Source organism: Protopterus annectens, chromosome 1.part1 (genome assembly GCF_019279795.1).
Source record: "Protopterus annectens isolate FY-2018-M chromosome 1.part1, PAN1.0, whole genome shotgun sequence".
Lineage (NCBI taxonomy): Eukaryota > Metazoa > Chordata > Ceratodontiformes > Protopteridae > Protopterus > Protopterus annectens.
Window position 1 is genome coordinate 1,911,843,000 of NC_056726.1, and position 20,629 is coordinate 1,911,863,628.

Below are 20,629 nucleotides of genomic sequence, written 5' to 3' on the forward strand. Positions count from 1 at the left end.
GGAGCCCACAAGGCAACATAAATTTGTTGATTGATTCGTGTAATGATTAAAGTGTGTCCAGTGGACGTGGGTGCAAAATGGAGACCTATGTATAGGCCGGTATTTTTTTGTGGGACAGATGCCTTTTTTTTTTTTTTTTTTTTTTTTTGTAAGGAGAGAGTAGGATGTTGGGGAAGGGATATGGGTATCTGTGGGAGGTAATTTGGGTAGGAGAAGCTGCATTTGCAAACAGACAAGACAGACAAAATATCATACAGGGGGCAGTGTATGACACATGAGGGGGTAAACACCTTGGATGGGGAGGGTGTTGTGGAATCGGAGAGCCATGTGCCCCTAGACATCAGCAGTGAGACTGATCTTCCCACCAATGGACAGTCAACACTGCTTCTTCACTGCCAAGAAGGTGGCTGTACTGGGGGCTGGATGCTGGGGCCACCTTACTCCTCCAGGTTGTCTAGTCTGCACTCAGTTTGGTGCAGGTGATCTTCATAGCCATGGTGCATGATCCTGTGCACCATACCTAGTAGCCATTGCTGGATAATATGGGCCAAACTGTAACCCCTACAGATACACAACTACAGGGGACTATTACATGTCAGGGGGCCATAAATGACTACCAAGATGTACTGTGGCCTGATGCAGTGTGACTGTGCTAGTGACATAAATCAACTGGTTGATAAATCTATGTCCAAGGGATGTGGCAACAGTGATCACAGTTTGTGACAGCAAAACACTAGAGTGACATGTATCATGCACAGTACATAGAGTTTACCTAACATGCCGTCCTTGGCAGGCATGGGATCAGACTATCAGCAGACATTCACAGTCACAACAGGCATACAGCCATACCAAGATTAATCAGTTTTAATTCTTTTTTTCAATGTTATGACTATTGTACTTATGGACTTTATTTACTGACGTCTTATTACCTTGCTGAACAATGCTGTTAACACTCTGGTACATCTGAACACAGAAACGATTAACCCATTTGAACAGCTACTACAACCATTTATTTAACTGTCATTCCTGTGGGGAGAACATCTGTTAACAATACATAAGTGTTTCTATAAATATTAAGTAGTAGTTATCCCTGGATTCAAACCTTGGTCTGTGTGTGACAAAATGTACATAACACCAAGCAGTTATCAAACCTAGCCCCTGCTGAATATTGATTGACTGATATGTGCCTAATGCTCACCTGGTAACAGAATATGAACTGGTAATAGAAGTAGAGTGTTATACAAGACTGCAGTGACACTTGAACACACAAATATGAGATTCATGCATGACAGAAATAGTAGGTGAGCTGTGCATTAATACATGGAATGCAGGTGTAGACACTTAACCCCTAGTGGGTGGGCATACGTTTGATGTGTACAGACCATACTGGAGTGCTGGGTTGGCTACCTGACCCATATACAGTTGTAGATGGTATATTTGCAGTCTACAGCTATTACAGTTTCATACTTGCCTGCAGCAGCATACTCAAGAGCAGGAATGCATATATCTTAAATACAATGGTTAACACAACACAGTCCTGAGATACACAACACACCTTGGGTGTTCCTGTTATTGGCTCAGATCTTAGTGCAGAACAAATATCATTATGCATTATATCTTGTTGTACAGCTTTACATCTACAATTCAACAAAGCACTCTTTATTAGCAAACCTTCAGTCACTTAGTGGTATTATTCCTGCTTTTAATTCACAGCAGATGTAATACTCAATTTCATGACCAACAGCCCAAAATACACACATATTGCAAAACACAGCTTGTAAAAAAAAAAAAAGAAGATGTTACTACAAGGGGGCAAGCCCCCTTGCACACCCCCTACTTAAATATACCAACTCCGAGGTCGCTCTACAGCAGGGAATAGGAAAACTTCCCATTCCACGCTGTACTGTCAGTGTAGCACAATCTCTGAGTTGGTATATTTAAGTAGGGGGTGTGCAGGGGGGTTTGCCCCCCTGCAGTAACGCCTTCTTGTTTTTTTTTGTTTTTTTGTTTTTTTTTTTACAATTTGAAAAGATCGATCTTCTGAAATATTGATCATATGGTCTCGACCATGTGGTTTTTGATATTTCAGCAGTTCAGTGTTTTCAAATGTAACTAATATATATATATGTGTGTGTGTATACACACACACACACACACGCGCGCACACATAGATGCATGCATGCGCATACACACTCGCACACATGGGCGTACTGATAAATCAAGAACTTACCTTCCAGCATGCTATCTTACACCCTGAAAAAAACTTCCCACACTCCTGCCTCTACATCAGTACACCAATGTCAAATTTCACTGTCAGTCTCAAGTTATCTCAGTCTGCCTGGGCTAATAGAAAGTGCTATTTACTGCTTTGAGCAGAAGCCAGATGACACACTCGTTAAGCATTGCTTTGGACATCCTCAACAGTTGTGTGGATTGGTTAGAAATCATTTAATAATACCAAACTGTAAATGTATTAAGATGATCTTTTATTGCACTTGGAGTTGTAGAACTGGATAACTCCATGCATATGTGCAGAGTCTGAGCAACTGTAATAAAGCAAAAATGTGGAAAGTTAACTTTCTACTAATTCTTGTACTATTTCTAATACTATTTTTTTTCTTTATGTAATGGATGAGCTGCAGCCCACTGTACCACATGCTTCCCCTGTTTGGTACTGTTTCTACACTGGTGTCTGGCCTTCAGCAGTGGATTTAACACCTATGTTTCTTGTCTAAAATCCTCTTTACTCTCTCTGTATGCAGCAACGCCTTTGCACATATGGTGAGAGTTACCTCACATAAAGCTCTACTCTTACACATTTGCTGTCTTCAGGCCACTTTTGCATTAGCCACTATTCAGGGAGATATACTAGCGTGTGTGTGTGTGTGTGTGTGTGTGTGTGTGTGTGTGTGTGTGTGTGTGTGTGTGTGTGTGTGTGTGTGTGTGTGTGTGTGTGTGTTTACTATTAATATCTTGATGTTGGAATGTATGCCTATGAATTATTTGAACTACAGATGTTCGAAAAGTTCATATGAGTATATTCCAAATGTTTGAATGTTATATTTGCGAATGTCCTGTGCATTCGCAAATATAAACATTCAAAGGGATATACAGAGATTGCAGTACAGTGTGGTTAGGGAAATACATCCCTTTCCTCACTGTAGTGCGATCTCAGAGTTGGAATATATAGTTGGGTGGGTGTGGGCCCTGAATAAACGGAATGATAGTTGCAGGAGGTTGGGATTTACAGCAAGGGTGGTATTGTAGTTAATTGCTGTAAAACGTCGAATTCGACATTTTTGGTAATTACTGTAGATTTATGACTAAATGAACAGTCATAAATCTGCAGTTTCACCATTAATTGTTGATATTTAAGTACAAAATGATTTTGAATTTCATACTTTTAATAGTAAACTGTGTGTGTGTGTGTGTGTGTGTGTGTGTGTGTGTGTGTGTGTGTGTGTGTGTATACTTGAATGTGCGCACACAGGCATGTGCGTGTGTGTGTGTTGTGTGTGTGTGTGTGTGTGCGAGCGTGCACGTGTGTGTGTGTTTGTGTGCATTATACATGAGTATGTGTATGTTTGCTTGAATACATATTTGCGTGTAAGTTCACATTTTACTGCAATGTCATCAATCTCATACCTGTCTTTCACATGTTGTTTAGTAGCTAGTAACCACTGTTTTTCTAATCCACAGTGAGCTGCTTCCACATGCCACAACATGCTTTCTTGTCTAGGGTTACTGCTTGGCATATTGTTTTCAACATGCAGCACCCTATGATATTATATTCTGATATTTTTCTTCTGTGTGTTTCCTTATACTTGGTCCTCTAGTCTGTATTTCTTATCCTCATTATTATTATCTGTGTAACTATTTACTGTGGAAATCTGTTTGGATAAATGTGGCAACCATATGAAATCATTATTGTGAGTCCTGGAATAGTGATACTGAAAGACTGAAAATGTGGACTTAGTAAGTCTGAGATTGCTGTTCCTTAGAATGTTTCTTTTTCTCCAAGAACTGGTGATCTAAGTTATGGTATTCCAAGTTATGGTATATGTAAGATTAGGGGTGTGAGGGGGTTGCTTCCCACATTTGGGGATGCAAGGAACATTAAAACTAAAAAAAACAATGTTCAACATTCACTATTCTTATATGTTTTCAATCATTTCTGTCAGTCTGAAACTCTCTTTTATGAGCCACAAGATTTTCACGCTTAAAGTCTTTTCTACTATTACTAATATTTTTAGTTTTGTGGTTTTGTACACTATTCGTTACCAGTGTGAATTTTGTTAATTAGTTTATTTTTATCTGTTTGTTTAGCATTTATTAACACAGTGAGTGGGTTGGTCTGAGGTATACTATTGTATTTGGCAAAAAGTGCCTTCCTGTGAGCTCTTTTGCCAGACTTGGCCACATCATAATGTCATCCTTAAAAACATATGTGTTTGTGGTTGAACTGTGGAAAATAGGAAATATGTGTATATGCTGAAACTGAAACTGATTTTTCTTTAGTAAAGATGTTACAAAGTTTTAAAGAATAAAATAGTTGTACAGAAACAAAAACTGTTTAATTTGAAAAGATCTGCAAAAAATTTGACAAAACATCACACTTCTACTGTAAAGCTACAGAAAAATGTTAATTGCAAACTGTGAAGGGTAAAGAGACTACAAAGACACCATTTGCTGATGTTACAGAAGGGTTTAGATCCACAGAATGAGAATTCTGATGTCATCTGATTTGCTGATATTCAGTAGGTCGTCACTATTGGATTGGATTATGCCTTGTATACCAAACACAGGTCATCTCTTAGCAGTCTGTAGGATACCGAGTATAATGACAGGGCTTTAAGCCAGTCCATGTAGGACATATTGTTTAGGCCTTTTATCTTTTCAGTAAGGTATCTCTATGGTCATTCCAGTTATTGCATGTGTCAGGACAAATACATGACAAAGGGGGTATTATCCTCAGTGAATGACCTAATTACACCTGAGTAAAGGTGGTTAGTGATATCTCTAGATTTGACTGCAATCCTTTTTTAAGCTGCAGAATATAGAAGGAATTTCTGATAATACTGGACAAATGTTGGTCAAAAAATAGGTCACTGCCAACATAAATTCTCAAATCCTGAACAACTGCATCAGCTCTTAGAGGCTTATTGTCATTATGGTAGTTCTCTGGGACAGATGACTTCTCAAAGGATACAATAATGCATTTTTGATTTTTAGTTTCAGTCTGTGATTTTTGTACCAGTTATTTGCTTGGGACAAATATTCCTGCAGGATGGCTAAGTTATTTGGAGATTTAATGAGGGTTCTTCTCTTGAAGTCATCTGCAAACTTAGTCAGCCAGAGCCCTTTGGTATTGACTTTTATGTCAGAACAGTAGATGCCAAACAGGATAAGTTTCAGCACTGAACCCTGGGGAACGTCACTAGTGATTGGCCTCTTTATGGTTCATAGGTAGGTAGTAGGCTATCAGCCCTAGGGTATACAAGACCAACCAAAAAGGTACCCTGGCTTTTGCCACCCAAGAAAATCGAGCAGAGCCACAGAAGTGATTCCCAGTATAAATTTCCTATTTCCCATCCAATCATCAAGATTTTTCTTGAAGAATGCTAATGAGGAGCTTTGTTTGATATAGATAGGTAGTTTATTCCAGAGTATGGGAAGTCTCTGGGACAGGAATCTATCCCTCCGGCATGTTATGTTTATTGTGGTGACAAGGTTTAGGTCCCTAGAGCATGTAACTGGGAGGGATTGGGATTTCTTTAAGTGGAGCTTGTCCAACTGCTCTGGATTTGACATAGCTTTGTATGTTAGGCAGAGATCACCTCTGAGTAGGTGATAAAAGCTGGAGTTTTTTGAGACGGTCTGCATAGGGAATCTGTTTGAGGCCAGTAATCCTCTTTGTGAGGTATTTCTGTGGCCTTTCCAGTTGTTGTAGATGTCTTGTGAGGTACATACCAAAAGGGGCATTGTACTCTATAATGGGTCTAATGAGCGATGAGTAGAGGGGAACAATGACCTCTTTTTTTTCTGGATGAGAAACCTTTTGTGATGAGGTGTGCCATGTAGAAGGATTTCCTGATTACTGTGGCAATCTGATTATCAAAGGAGAGACTACTGTCCACCTGTGTCCCAAGGTCTCTTATCACACTTTCAGTGTTAAGTATACTACCGCCTATGTTGTAGTGCATGGGTACAAAGTTTTTACCAAAGGGGATGACAATGCACTTTTTGGCATTGAGCTTGAGGCCATGGCTTTGACACCAGCATTTGTCTCAGTGATGCCCTTTTGTAGGATGTCCACATCATTAGGAGTTTCGATTATGGCTCCTAGTTTGCAGTCATCTGCAAACTTCGTTAGCCAAAGACCTTCTCTGTTAGCCTGTACTTCAGAGAAGTAGATAAACAGGAGAGGACCCAGGACTGAACCCTGTGGTACTCCACTTGTCACTGTTCTGAAGTCGGATTTGGAGTCTGCTACTTTCACAGTGTGGGTTCTGTCAGTGAGTCAGTTGGCAATCCATCTTGTGACATAGGGATTTATACCTAGTTTAGTGAGTTTATCTATAATTCCAGAGTGAGGGATGATGTTGGAAGCCTTGGCAAGATCTAGATAGGCTGCGTGAACCACCTTATCCTCGTCTACGGCTTTGGTGACTGCTTCAAAGAAGTCTATCAGGTTTAGGAGACACAATCTGCCTTTTACAAACCTGAACTGGGTGGGGTCCAGAGTTTGGAGATTACCAATGTCTTTGTTTATAAGTTCCATGATGATACGTTCCATGGCCTTGCAGACCAGGCTTGTCAGGCTAATGTGGCGGTAGTTCCCGGGGTCTGTGTTGGCTCCCCCTTTGTGGAGTGGGATAATTGTCACTGTGTGCCATTCAGTGGGCACAAAGTCTGAGGTGAGGCTATGACTGAACATGGTACTAAGGTGGGGTGCCAGTTCATTCTGTAGTTCATGTAGAACACAGCCTGGGATGTTGTCTGGTCCCATGGATGCTGTGTTCTTGGCTTTGGAGAGTGTGTTTTTTAACTGTGCGGCCATGATTACAGGAACTTTGAATTCTTTCGGTATAGAGATGGGCTCTTTAAGGGGGTGAGATTGGGGTAAAGTTAGCACTGAACCTATCTGCCAGAATGTTGACAATATCAGTTGGGTCTGTATATTTAGTGGCATTGTGCCATAACTCAGAACATATCTGAGTGTTGCCATTGAGATTCTTGACATAGCTATAGAATGCTTTGTGGTTTTCTTTAGAATCAGTGGTGATTTTGTTTTCATAACTAGCTTTGGAGGATTTTATGAGGGATCGCAGCTTCTTACTGAGGCTGACCAGGGAGTTCCTCCACTCATGGGATTTTACTCTCTTTTGCAACAGTTTCTTCCTTCTGTTGTACAATTTGTTTATGGCAGGGGACCACCAGATTGGCTTCCTTTTTTTGGAGGATAGCATCTTGGTTCTGTTTAGGATAGCACGATCCATGCGCTCGTGTAAGTGCTTATAAAGTGCAATTGTGCAGGATTCAGTAATCGTAACTGTATTGTCCATCTGCATGGGTGTCAAGAAATTCACCACTTCTGTCTTTAGAAGCATGAAGTTGGCTTTGAAGAAATTTTTTACCATGGTTTCCTGAATGGGGTGGGGGCAGGATGTGCATATCTAGGGTGATTAGCTTATGGTCGGATCAGACCAATGAGGCGTTGACTTCAGGTGTGGAACACCGGTCACTCATGTTGGTAATGACAAGATCTAGGATATTGTTGCCCCTGGTGGGGGTGTGGATAAGCTGATCCAGGGCACTGAAGTTTATGGATTCCAGAAAGCGTTGAGAGAAGGAGTTGGTACATGAGCAGTTTTCCCAGTTAATGGTGGGGTAGATGAAATCTCCCATTATTAGGGTTTTGGTTGAACCCTAATATTTTCCAGTACATCAAGAAAAGGGGAGTGGGAATCCTGGGGCATGGTGGGGGATCTGTAGCAAGCTACAATTTGGATTACAGTTTTGCCCAGAGTTAGTTCCACTTGGATAACCTCAGATGCTTTGTGCTGAGTAACTAGCCTGGAGGTGTGGATATCCTTAATGAATAAGGACACACCTCTGCTTTTGGTGTTTCAGTCCAGGTTATATGGCCGAAAAGTGTGGTATGAGTTATAGCTTGGTAGTGCAGGGGTGCTCTCTGGACCCTTGATCCAGGTCTCAGTCACTGCACAGATATTGATGGTCTCCATTTTAAGGAGTGCCTCGAGTGAGTGCATTTTGAGATTTAGACTTCTAGCATTGAGTAAAATCACCCTCAGTTTTTGCTTGCCTGTTCCTGCTATGGTGGTGAATTTGTCATTTGAACCTTGCCTAAAAAAGGCACTATAGGGGTGGCAAGAACCTTAGCCAGTATCTGGAATCCCAGGGGTGACAGGTGCAGTCCATCTGTGGCAAAGCATCATGGTCTGTCGACCATGTCATCCCAGACAGACAGATTCTGCATCCCTTTAGAATGACACCAGAAGCTTAGCCAATTGTTGAAGTCAATCATTTTGTCCTTGTATTGCGATATCATTCTGGGTGATGGCAGAATGTTACTCAGGGCTAGGGTCCTACCTACCTGGGACACAAGATCAGAGAGATCTTCCATGTCTCTTTTCATGTAGTCCAGGGAGGTACGTCTCAGGTCGTTCACACCAATATGGACAATGACAGAGTCATATTTGTACTTGTTGTGGAGTGACCTGAGTGCATGGGTTATGTTGTGGATCCTGGCATCCAACAGGCAGCTGACAGTAACCTTCTCCTTGTTTAGCCTGGTGATTGGGACATCAGTGTGCCTGACTATAGAGTCACCTATGACTAGTGTGTTGGGTACGTTGTTTTGTCTTATTGGCTGTGGTTGAATAGCACACTGAGTCTGCGGGCTATGTGTCATTTGGGTTGTGTTGGGGGATGGAAGTTGCTTGCATTTCTGCTTTGGAGGTCTCTGTTGTTTGAGCAGATTATTATTGAGAGCCTCAGTGAATGTTTTTGTGTTTTCTATGTCTGGATTTTGGAGGTGTAGATTTAGTGAGACTATGTGATAAGTGTGATGTGGTGCAAGTGTTTACCTTCTCCTCTTGACTGTCAAGTTCATTCTTGGTTGGAGAGAGCTTTACCTCCAGTTTCGCTAGATAAGTGCATCTCCCACAGGCTGTAGTGTTGGGTGGTAGGAGGAGAGGGTTGTCTGTGTACATGAGGCAATTTCTACATAGCCTCAAGATGCCCATTTTCATCGGATAGAAAGGAGAGAACACTGGGAGCTGACCCTTGGACATGCCTGAATAAAAAACAATTTTCCTCTAGATAAGTGAGGAAAGTGAGTACAAGAGCTGTTTTTCTCAAAGCAAGTGAGGAAAGTAAGTACCAAAACTGTTTTCCTCTAGGTAATGAGGAAGATTGAGTGATGTAGTAATTAGTAGCTTATTTAGTGCTTACAACAAGTTCTGAGCAAGTGCTGATCACGAATAAGCAAATTCAAGTGCTAAAACTAAGAATCTGTCTCTGGACTAAACTCGTTACAGGAAAGGGGGGAAACAAGTGCACATGCGGGCTATTTTGATTGCCTGCATCCTAACTGTGAACCGGTTAGCAATGAATGAGTGATGCAGGGATTTATGTCCAGTTTAGCTTGTCTACAATGCCCAAGTGGAGATTGTGTTAAAAGCTTTGGTCATATCAAGGAATGTGATGTGTACTGTTTTACCTTCATCCATTGCTTTAACTTAAAGACCAGTCCACCAGGTTTAGTGAGCATAACCTGCCCTGGACAAGTCCAAACTGAGACTGGTCCATCATTTGGAGAGTCCCTATGTCCTTATTGATTAGTTCCATGATATGTACTTCCATGGCTTTGCATATGAGACCGGATGGACTTATGGGCCTGTAATTGCCTGGGTCTGTGGAAGGTCCTCCATTTTCTGCTATGTTTGAGGCATTTTGGAAAGTAGTAACTTTGATATGCCAACTGGTCAGCTGTTGGCAGTAAACTAACAAGTAAGTAGAAAAGAACATTGTAACACTCAGTGAGATTTTCACATTCTCCTTTAAATGTGTGTGTGTGTGTGTGTGTATTGGCAAATGCAGTAGTTTACAGTGGTAAGAGTTAATGGAGATTAGCTAGCACCACAAGGGACTGTGAAGTGGATGTACCTTATTTATGTAGGCTGGTATATAAACCAACCTAAAGTAGCAGTTTTCATTTGTAAACATTTTTAATATCAGTCTTTCTTTTAGATATATATATATATATATATATATATATATATATACACATACATGCATGTATTAATACATATATATTTTTCCTCTCGTTTAGTGGTCTCAGGAGTAGTGATTCAAGGTCCATACCTCCCATACTCCTATACCATCACAAATTAACTGATGGAATTATAGTGGATCATACTCTTAAATACCACAGTATCATATGCTGCACCACTTTTGCTATTTGTGTGGCATACCTTTACATTGATGTGGTTATGCTATTTTCTTCACACACTGTTAATACTATGCTCTGAATGGACAAAATTATGTTTAGTAGATTATGATTCAATTATATGGTGAAGTTCTCTCATGTGATTTTATTAAGCTTTATGTAATCATGCTTTTTGCTATCTTATTTTATTGTGATGATCAGATCATATTTATCATAAACAATGGCATTTTATTTTGTATCTTCTACATACTCAATATTTTCAAAATAAGTACAATAACCACTAACTGTTATTAAAATATCATCTTACTAAACTGATCTTCCTTTCTGTATTCTTTTACAACATATATTTAGCTTTCTGCAAAACAATTCAAGTGACAAATGGGTGGATTTTATTGAACCTGAAATCCAATGTGTTATATAAGCTCCATCAGTTAATCTCACTGCAGAATGCAACAAGTCATTCCACGAGGTACACGCTGGAAGAACATAAAGGAAAGCTATTTCATTATTTACAGTAACTAGCCTGTGGTGGTGACTGTTATAGAACCATAAATTATGGTGTGTAAAGATAGCCGATAGCATTTTGTGGAGTACATTGAATACTCCTCAGAGAAGATTTTCTCAGTTTCTGGAACTTTCAGCTAAATGTATTAGATAAACTGACTGTTTTTCCTTGCCTAAGAAAAAATAATATTTCACATATAACTCATTGTTCCAGAATGTACTCTTAGGACATCAAAGATTTTCTGACTTAGGCAACTATAAACTTCTAAAAATGGTACCTAAAAAGAATATATGTTCAGGCTGAAAAAAAAAAAAAGTAATACAGATAACCACTGGATGTTTTTTTTTTTTTTTTACATTTGTTGCATTCAGATTACATCCCTAGCAAATGATGTACGTTCAAATAAAATCAAAGGACAAAGGTGACCACTGAAAACACTTGTCATTGCAATATTGCTATTCTCACCTGGGATTTTTCTTTTTACTTGATTTTTTTTTTTTGTCTAGCCCATTGCTTTTTTTCACTGAATGCTCTTTTCCTTTCTAATCAGATTTTCCAGTATTTATAAAAGAGAGCTATGAATAGTAAGACGTTGGTAACTCTGATGAGACATTATGGTGATGCATCTTTAAGTTAAGATTTCAGCTGATTAATCTTTCTAGCCTTAAGACTACAACTGCTCACTTCCAGAGTTCTACTTCATAGGTAGGTACTAGGCTATCAGCCCAAGGGCCTAAGTAAGTCTGGCCAACAAGGTTCCCTGGCTTACGCCACCCAGGAAAGTTATTTTCTTGTGCTCCTGTCAAGCAGAGCCACAGAAGTGATCCCGGGGTGTATTTCCTATTTCCCATCCACTTATCAAGATTTTTCTTGAAGAGTGCTAATTAGGAACTTTGCTTGACATAGATAGGTAGCTTGTTCCAGAGTATGGGAAGTCTCTGGGACAGGAATCTATCCCTCCAGCATGCTCTGTTTATTGTGGTGACAAGGTGTAGGTCCCTAGAGTATGTAGCTCGGAGGGATTGGAATTTCTTTAGGTGTAGCATGCCCAGCAGCTCTGGGTTTGACATAGCTTTATACGTTAGGCAGAGATCACCACAGATTAGGCGATATGATACGGAGTAAAGCTGGAGTTTTTTTGAGACAGTCAGTGTAGGGCATCTGTTTGAGGCCAGTAATCCTGTTTGTGAGGTACTTCTGTGTCCTTTCCAGCTGCTGCAGATGTCTTGTGAGGTACATTCCAAAAGGGGCATTGCACACTATAATGGGTCTAATGAGTGTCGAGCAGAGGGGAACAATAACCTCTTTTTTCCTAAATGAGAACCCTTTAGTGATGAGGTGTGCCACGTAGAAGGATTTCCTGACTACTGTGGCAATGTGATTATCAAACAAGAGACTACTGTCCACCTGGGTCCCCAGGTCTCTTATCACACTTTTGGCATTAAGTAGACTGCCACCTATGTGGCAGTTCATGGGTACAGAGTTTTTACCAAAGGGGATGACAATGCACTTTTTGGCATTGAGCTTCAGGCCATGGCTCTGACACCAGGCATCTGTCTCAGTGAGGCAGTTCTGTAGGATATCCACATCATTTGGGGACTCGGCTATGGCTCCTAGTTTGCAGTCATCTGAGAACTTTGTTAGCCAAAGGCCTTTTATGTTAGCCTGTACTTCAGAGAAATAGATACCAAACAGGAGAGGTCCCAGGACTGAACCCTGTGGTACTCCACTTGTCACTGGTTTGAAATCAGATTTGGAGTCTGCAACTTTTACAGTGTGGTTTCTGTCAGTGAGCCAATTGGCAACCCATCTTGTGATGTAGGGCTTTATACCAAGTTTAGTGAGTTTAGCTATAATTCCAGAATGAGGGATGCTGTTGAAAGCCTTGGCAAGGTCATGATAAGCTATGTGAACCACCTTTCCCTCGTCTATAGCTTTTGTGACTGCCTCAAAGAAGTTGAACAGGTTCAGGAGGCATGATCTGCCTTTCACAAACCTGAACTGGGTGGGGTCCAGAGTTTGGAGGTTACCAATGTCTTTGTTTATGAGTTCCATGATGATACGTTCCATGGCCTTACAGACCAGGCTCATCAGGCTAATAGGGCGATAGTTCCTAGGATCAGAGGTGGATTCTCCTTTGTGGAGTGGGATAACTGTTGCTGTGCACCATTCAGTGGGCACAAAGACTGATGTGAGACTGTTATTGAACATGGTGCTTAGGTGGGGCGCCAGTTCATTCTGAAGTTCATGTAAAATGCAGCCTGGGATGTTGTCCAGTCCCATGGATGCTGTGTTTTTGGCTTTAGAGAATGTAGCTTTTACCTGCGTAGTATTGATTACAGGGACTCTGCATTCTTCCTGTATAGATATGGGCCCTTTAGGAGTTAGAGGGGGTTAAAGTTAGCATTGAAACTATCTGCCAGGACATTGGCAATATCAGTTGGTTCTGTAATTTTCATGCTGTTGTGCTGTAACTCAGAGCAGATTTGGGTGTTGTCATTGAGATTCTTGACATAGCTATAGAATGCTTTGTGGTTGTCCCTAGAATAAGTGGCAATTTTGATTTCATAGCTAGCTTTGGCGGATCTCATAAGGGATCTCAGCTTCTTACAGAGGCTGACCAGAGAACTCCTCCACTCATGGGATTTTACTCTATTTTGCAATTTTGCAACAGTTTCTTCCTTCTGTTGTAGAGTTTGTTTATGGCAGGGGACCACCAGATTGGCTTCCTTTTTTGACGGATAGCGTCTTGGTTCTGTTTGGAATAGCACGATCCATGCATTGATGTAAGTGCTTATAGAGTGCATCTGTGTAGGATTCAGCAGCCATAACTGTATTGTCCATCTGCATGGGTGTCATGAAGGTTGCCACTTCTGTCTTAAGAAGCATGAAATTGGCTTTGGAGAATTTTTTTACCATGATTTCCTTAATGAGGGGTGGGGGCAGGATGTGGATATCTAGGGTGATTGGCTTATGGTCGGATCTGACCAACGAGGAGTTGACTTCAGGTGTGAAACACCAGTCATTCATGCTGGTAATGACTAGCATCACTGAAAAATTGCAAGAATATACTATTAGTGCTTGAGCCTAGAGACCAAGATGTGTATGGCCTGCACATATGTCCAGTATTCATAGGTGTTGCATTAATTTATTACTGGTGTCCATGATGTCCGTGAGTGAGTGTAGCTAGACGGCAAGTCATAAAGGCCATTTGCATTAACATGCACTGCCCTTGATTTAGTGTATGCAAATGAACTATAATGAGATCTAAATAAGAAACTGTAAAGCTGGGTATGCTAATGAAGGGTTTTTGTAATTCATAGTCAGATCTCCTCACCATATTCACATCCATTGTAAAAGCATTTCTGCATATATTATATCTATTTTGCAATCCACGAAAAAATATGTGCTACAATGTTATGATTATATAGACATGCAAAGTCTGGCAAAGTGAAGAAAGTAGCCAATAAACATTGTTACCACTTCAGTAGCTTTACCATGTATGCACGCTCACTAAATGAAACCAAAATAAATTACTTTCTCAGCAATCAGATTTCCACTGCTGCTGTAATGGCTTTGATTTACAAATGACAGAGTATAGTACTGCAGCAACATGTCCATCATATGAATAAAATATTTCTTGAAGTCAGCTCAATAATCCTAGCTCACGTATCTCCTGGTAAAGCCAACAAAACATCCTTGCCAATTCAGTAGTTTTACTATGTATACAATTATCAAATTACTTTGTCAACGATCGCATTTTCACTGCTACTATAATGATTTTCAATTTACAAATGTCTGATTTATAATATTCACTAAAATCATTATTTTATGCTCATTGCTCCAAACATTTCTTGGAGTAATGTCAGTAAATTTACCATATTTTAAACAACCTCATATTAATCTCCTATACATTTTTCCTTCCATTAAAAAGGTTTGCTATTTACTAAACAATTTACAACCTAAAATGAGTAATCTCCATGTAACATGGTACTGTCACATCAATTTGGGGTCCTTTATTCATTTAATATACAAATAAGGTCATTTTGCATTTATCTCTATGAATCGTAGTAATACACCATCATCTGAGGTGCTTTATCCCTGTAATAGTTTTCCCCTTAATGCTTTTTCCTTAAGTATGTTATGCTTTTGCCTTAGGGCGGCATGTTTATCATAGTCAGCATGCATGACCTCTGCTGACCTTATTTGCATAACCACATAGTGTTGCTCTTCACAGACTAACACTTCAAACACATTGAGGTCACCACTTTGAATACCAGCCAAAATCTTATTAAACAGTTGTCCTTGGCATTAGTTAGAATCAAAATCCAAAACACAGTCACAGAACTACTACTTAATGCCCTCACTCCTCATGACCAATCCTGTTTTCTGACAAATTTATGTGCATAGTCTTTTGGAACCCTTTTGTAATGTTTGCTTCTCCAAACTTTCCACTTCTCTCTCTCTTTCTCTCAGCTGTAAACATTGTTTCTGGCTATATTCCACAGACCTTTCCTGTACTTCCTGCACCTCTGCTCATTCACTGCACATATAATTTATTCCGTACTAACTGTAGACAGATTATCTTCTCTGATACGAAGCTTTCATTAGAAAATGCATTATATCTCAATAGCTTCTATTTGTCAATCTCACTTTTTTTTTAATTTTTCCAAATATTTTGGCTTTCTAATAGGATGGACCTCATTAATAAATTAGGATATAATTAGAGTTCAAGAAATTAGTATTGTTTCAGTCTTTAATGTTTGCCAAGAGTGCTCTTTCCAACACCCACAAAGTACCCAGAATTGCATCCTTCTTCTGTTCATATGGAGTTACATATATTGATAGCATATTTACGTATGCATGAAAATTATTTTGTATTAATGCTGCTGCTCTTACTATTATTAAACTATCTGGGTATCTTTATATTGGTCTAGTTTCTGCTTATAAATCTTGTTATTTTCATAGATTCATAGATTAGTACTAGACTAAATGCCCTTGTGGGCCATTTTCAGCCTAGCCAATTACCCCATGTGAGAAGCAAACCCTGCACCTTGTGTTTGTAAGGTAAACACCTTTACCATTATGCCAACATATGACTTTGTGCTCTCGGTATGTAGGACACTAATCACTGGCTGTAGATATTTTGATAATTAATTATGCTTTTTTTTTTCTTGAACTACTTTATCTGATTTTCTTCATTCTGCTTTCTTAACTGTTGGCAACTGATAATCCCATGCGATCAGAACTTCATAATTTTCAGTAATGCTTTACAGTTTATGCTTCCAGTGTTTCTCAGTTACTTAAATATAGCATAGTTTGCTCAGTCATCCCATATTGCTGTGCTTTTCAGTACACAGACCCTTTCCCATAAGTATATTTCAAGTACATTACAGCCAGCAACAAGATTTGCAGCTGTTTCAATTTCTGCATTTTATTAGCTAACTAATATTATTAACTGCGGTGGTACAGCGGTAGCATTGTTGCCTCCCAGCAAGAGATTCTCCTGTTTGATTCTCGGCTGGAGTGCCTTCTGTGTGGAGTCTACATGTCCTCCCCACGGTTGAGTGGCCTCCGAAAGACATGCGTGAATGGGTGTGCCTTCACTGAAGGTTGGGCATCAGGCTGGCAACTCAGCACCATCAAAATCTAATGCCAATCATTAGTAGATCGGAGTTCCGCTGTGGCGACCCCTAACCGGGAAAAGACAAACAAACATTAGGTAACTAATATGAACATGAAAGAAACATCAAGCATCTTTTTATCTTTATTAGACTGACTACAACTAACTATAGGTCTATTTGTGTCATGTTTTCCTGTAAAAACATGCTACTTATTTACTTGCAAATGCATTTCTGTTATGCTCCATTGTTCTAACAATGTACTTATTTTGTGTTTCTTTGTTTATTTGCTTGTATGTATCTGTTTCTTTGGAACATTTTGCCGAGAGGTCTCACTTTCAGTGGAACAAGGGGAGGACAATTCCAAGATATATGCAACAAGAATTATTTCAGGTGAGTGAAGAGGAGACCATTTACAACAAGCATGCAAACAGGATAGGCAATTAGAAATAAACTTGCATACAGTATAGGATATGACAACTTAGAGATCATGAGATTATAGATTATTATTTTACAAAGTTTAAGTGTATCCAAACATGCAATGAGAATTCCAGTTTTAACACAACTTAAGAACAGATACTGCAAAGTAACAAAAAAAATCAGATTGCTGGTCAAGCATGTGCATGCCACCTCTTCTACTAGTTTGTTTTGGGGTGGAGAGGCTGAGTGTGCTTTGAAGTGGACCGATTATATAGCATATAGGTTCATACGTTTATAACATGGCTGGAGCAGATGCCATGTAAGGAAAGCTCGATTAATGGATCATGAGTGCTGATAATGCTTAGTAAAACAGTGTCCACTGATGAAGAGAAATATAAAACAGTGAAAATACCACTATAGAAAGGTAACAGCCATACAAATAAAGGAGTAAGCCATTTACAGTTTAAAGGGTGTGACACTATAGTGATATTAAATTATGTTCTGATTCAAATGCATAAGCAATTTGCTGTGAACATGTCGTTTAGTGGGGATAATGAGTATACAATTTTGATACAATTCTTTTCCTAGGTGTGAGTGTACTTCAGAGTTTGCTGATGCAAACTTCACACCTTGAATATTCATGTTTGCTAAAACAGATTTAAAGATATCAAGACTGGGTATCAGGACTGAGTGTAGATTCCTTGAAATTCCATGGAGGTGTCCTGCAAGTGACAGTGTCAGACAATGAAACACACTTATACTTGCACATTAGTTCACAACTCACGCAGAGCTGAGTGAAAGATAATGATGCCATTCAAACTAACTAGGGTCATGAAGGGACATACAGTGACATTCATGGCTGTTGTACTATCAGCAAATATAGACATTTTGTTATACCTCTTCTACTAGTTTGTTTTGGGGTGGAGAGGCTGAGTGTGCTTTGAAGTGGACCGATTATATAGCATATAGGTTCATAGGTTGGTACTAGGCTATCGGCCCTAGGGCCTATACAAGCATAGCCATAACAATTCCCTGGATATTTCTTCCCACAATATGTACTTCCCTGGACTCCTGTCTAGCAGGGTGACTGATGTGATCCTCGGGGTGAATTTCCTATCTCCCATCCAAAAGTCAAGGTTCCTTTTGAAGAGGGCCAAGGAGGCACTCTGCTTGACATATATGGGCAGTCTATTCCAGAGTATGGGGAGTCTCTCGGTCAGGAACCTATCCCTCCAGCATGTTTTGTTCATTGTGATGACAAGGTTTAGATCCCTGGAGCATGTGGCTCTGAGGGATTGGGATTTCTTTAAGTGGAGCATGTCCAACAGCTCAGGGTTTGACATGGCCTTGTATGTTAAGCAGAGATCGCCTCAGAGTAGACGATATGCCACAGAGTATAGCTGGAGTTTTTTTACACAGTCAGCATAGGGCATCTGCTTTAGGGCTGTGACTCTTTTAGTGAGGTATTTTTGTGGCCTTTCCAGCTGTTGCAGATGTGAAGTACATAACAAACTGGGCATTGTACTCTATAATGGGTCTAATGAGGGATGAGTACAGTGGGACAATGACCTCCTTTTTTCTGGATGAGAAGCCCTTAGTGATGAGTTGAGCCACACAGAAGGATTTTCTGACTGTTGTGGCAATGTGGTTATCGAAGGTGAGACCACTGTCTACCTGTGTCCCTAAGTCTCTCATTACACTTTCAGTGTTTGGTGTACTGCCACCTATGTGGTAATTCATGGGTACATGTTTTTTCCCAAAGGGGTTAACTATACATTTCTTGGCATTAAGCTTGAGCCCATGGCTCTGGCACCAAGCATCTGTTTCTGTAAGCCCCTTTTTTAGAATATCCACATCATTTGGGGATTCAGGAATGGCTCCCAGTTTGCAGTCATCTGCAAACTTTGTTAGCCAGAGTCCCTTAGTGTTGACCTGTAACACTTCAAAGATGTAGATGCCAAACAAAAGCAGTCCCAGGACTGAACCCTGAGGTACTACACTTGTCTGGAGCTGGATTCAGAGTCGGCTACTTTTACAGTCTGGGTTCTGTCAGTAAGCCAGTTAGCAACCCATCGAGTGATGTAGGGATTTATGCCCAGTTTAGTAAGTCTATCTATGATATTAGAGTGGGGGATGATGTTGAAGGCCTTGCGAGGTCCAGAAAGGCTGTATGAACCACCTTACCCTTGTCCACAGCTCTGGACACTTATTCAAAGAAGTCAATCAGGTTCAGGAGACAAGATCGGCCCTTCACGAACCCAAACTGGGTGGGTACAGTGTTTGAAGGTTGTCAATGTCTTTGCTTATAAATTCCATGATAATGCATTCCATGCCCTTGCAGATCAGGCTCGTCAGACTGATGGGACAGTAGTTCCCAGGATCCAAGGTGGATCCCCCCTTTGTGAAGTGGGATAACTGCAGCTGTGCACCACTCAGTGGGCACGAAGCCTGAGGTGAGGCTATGATTAAATATGACACTTAGGTGAGTTGCCAGTTCATTTTGTAGTTCATGTAGTACAAAGCCCGGGATGTCATCTGGCCCCACAGATGTTGTATTCTTAGCTTTGGAGAGTGAGGTTTCTACCTGTGTGTCTGTGATTACCAGAATATGGCAATCTTTTGGTACTGAGATGGGCCCTTTAGGGGGTGAGAGGGGAGTGAAGTTGGCACTAAATCGATCTGCCAGGATATTGGCAATATCCTTGGGATCAGTATATTTAATGCCATTCTGTTGTAGCTCAGAGCATATCTGAGCATTGCTATATAGATTCTTGACATAACTATAGAATGCCTTGTGGTTGCCTTCGGAATCTTTGGCAATTTTATTTTCGTAACTAGCTTTGGAGGATTTTATGAGGGATCTCAGCTTTTTACTGAGGCTGGTAAGGGAGTTTTTTGCATTCTGGGATTTTCCTCTTTTCTGCAACAGTTTGTTTCTTCTGTTGTATAGTTTGCTTATAGTAGGGGACCACCAGTTTGGCTTCCTTTTTTTGGAGGAGAGCATCTTGGTTCTATTTGGGATGATTCATGCACAAGTGGATGTGCTCGTACAGTGCCTTAGTGTAGGATTCAGCAGTTGAACTTTCAGCTCCCGTCTGCCTAGGCGTCATGAAGTTTGCCACTTCAGACTTGAGTAGCATGAAGTTGGCTTTGGAGAAGTTTTTTGTGTATGTTTCCTTACTGGGGGGTGGGGCTGGGATGTGGATGTCAAGGGTGATTTGCTTATGGTCAGACCTGACCAATGAGGAGGTGACCACTAGTGTGGAGCATCTATCTCCCATGTTGGTAATGACCAGGTCTAGGATATATGAGCCCCTGGTGGGACAATGGATTAGTTGATCCAGGACGTTGGAATTTATGAATTTCAAGAACCGTTGGGAAAAGGTGTTGGTACCCGAGTAGTTTCCCAGTTAATGGCAGGGTAGTTGAAATCACCCAGTATTAGGGTGTTTGGTTATATCTTAATATTTTCCAGTATGTTTAGAAAGCTGTAGTGAGAATCTTGGGGCATGGCGGGGGATCTGTAGCAAGCTACAATTTGGATTGCAGTCTTACCTAGTGTTAGTTGCACCTGGAGAATGTCAGATGCATTGTGTTGGGCAACTAGCC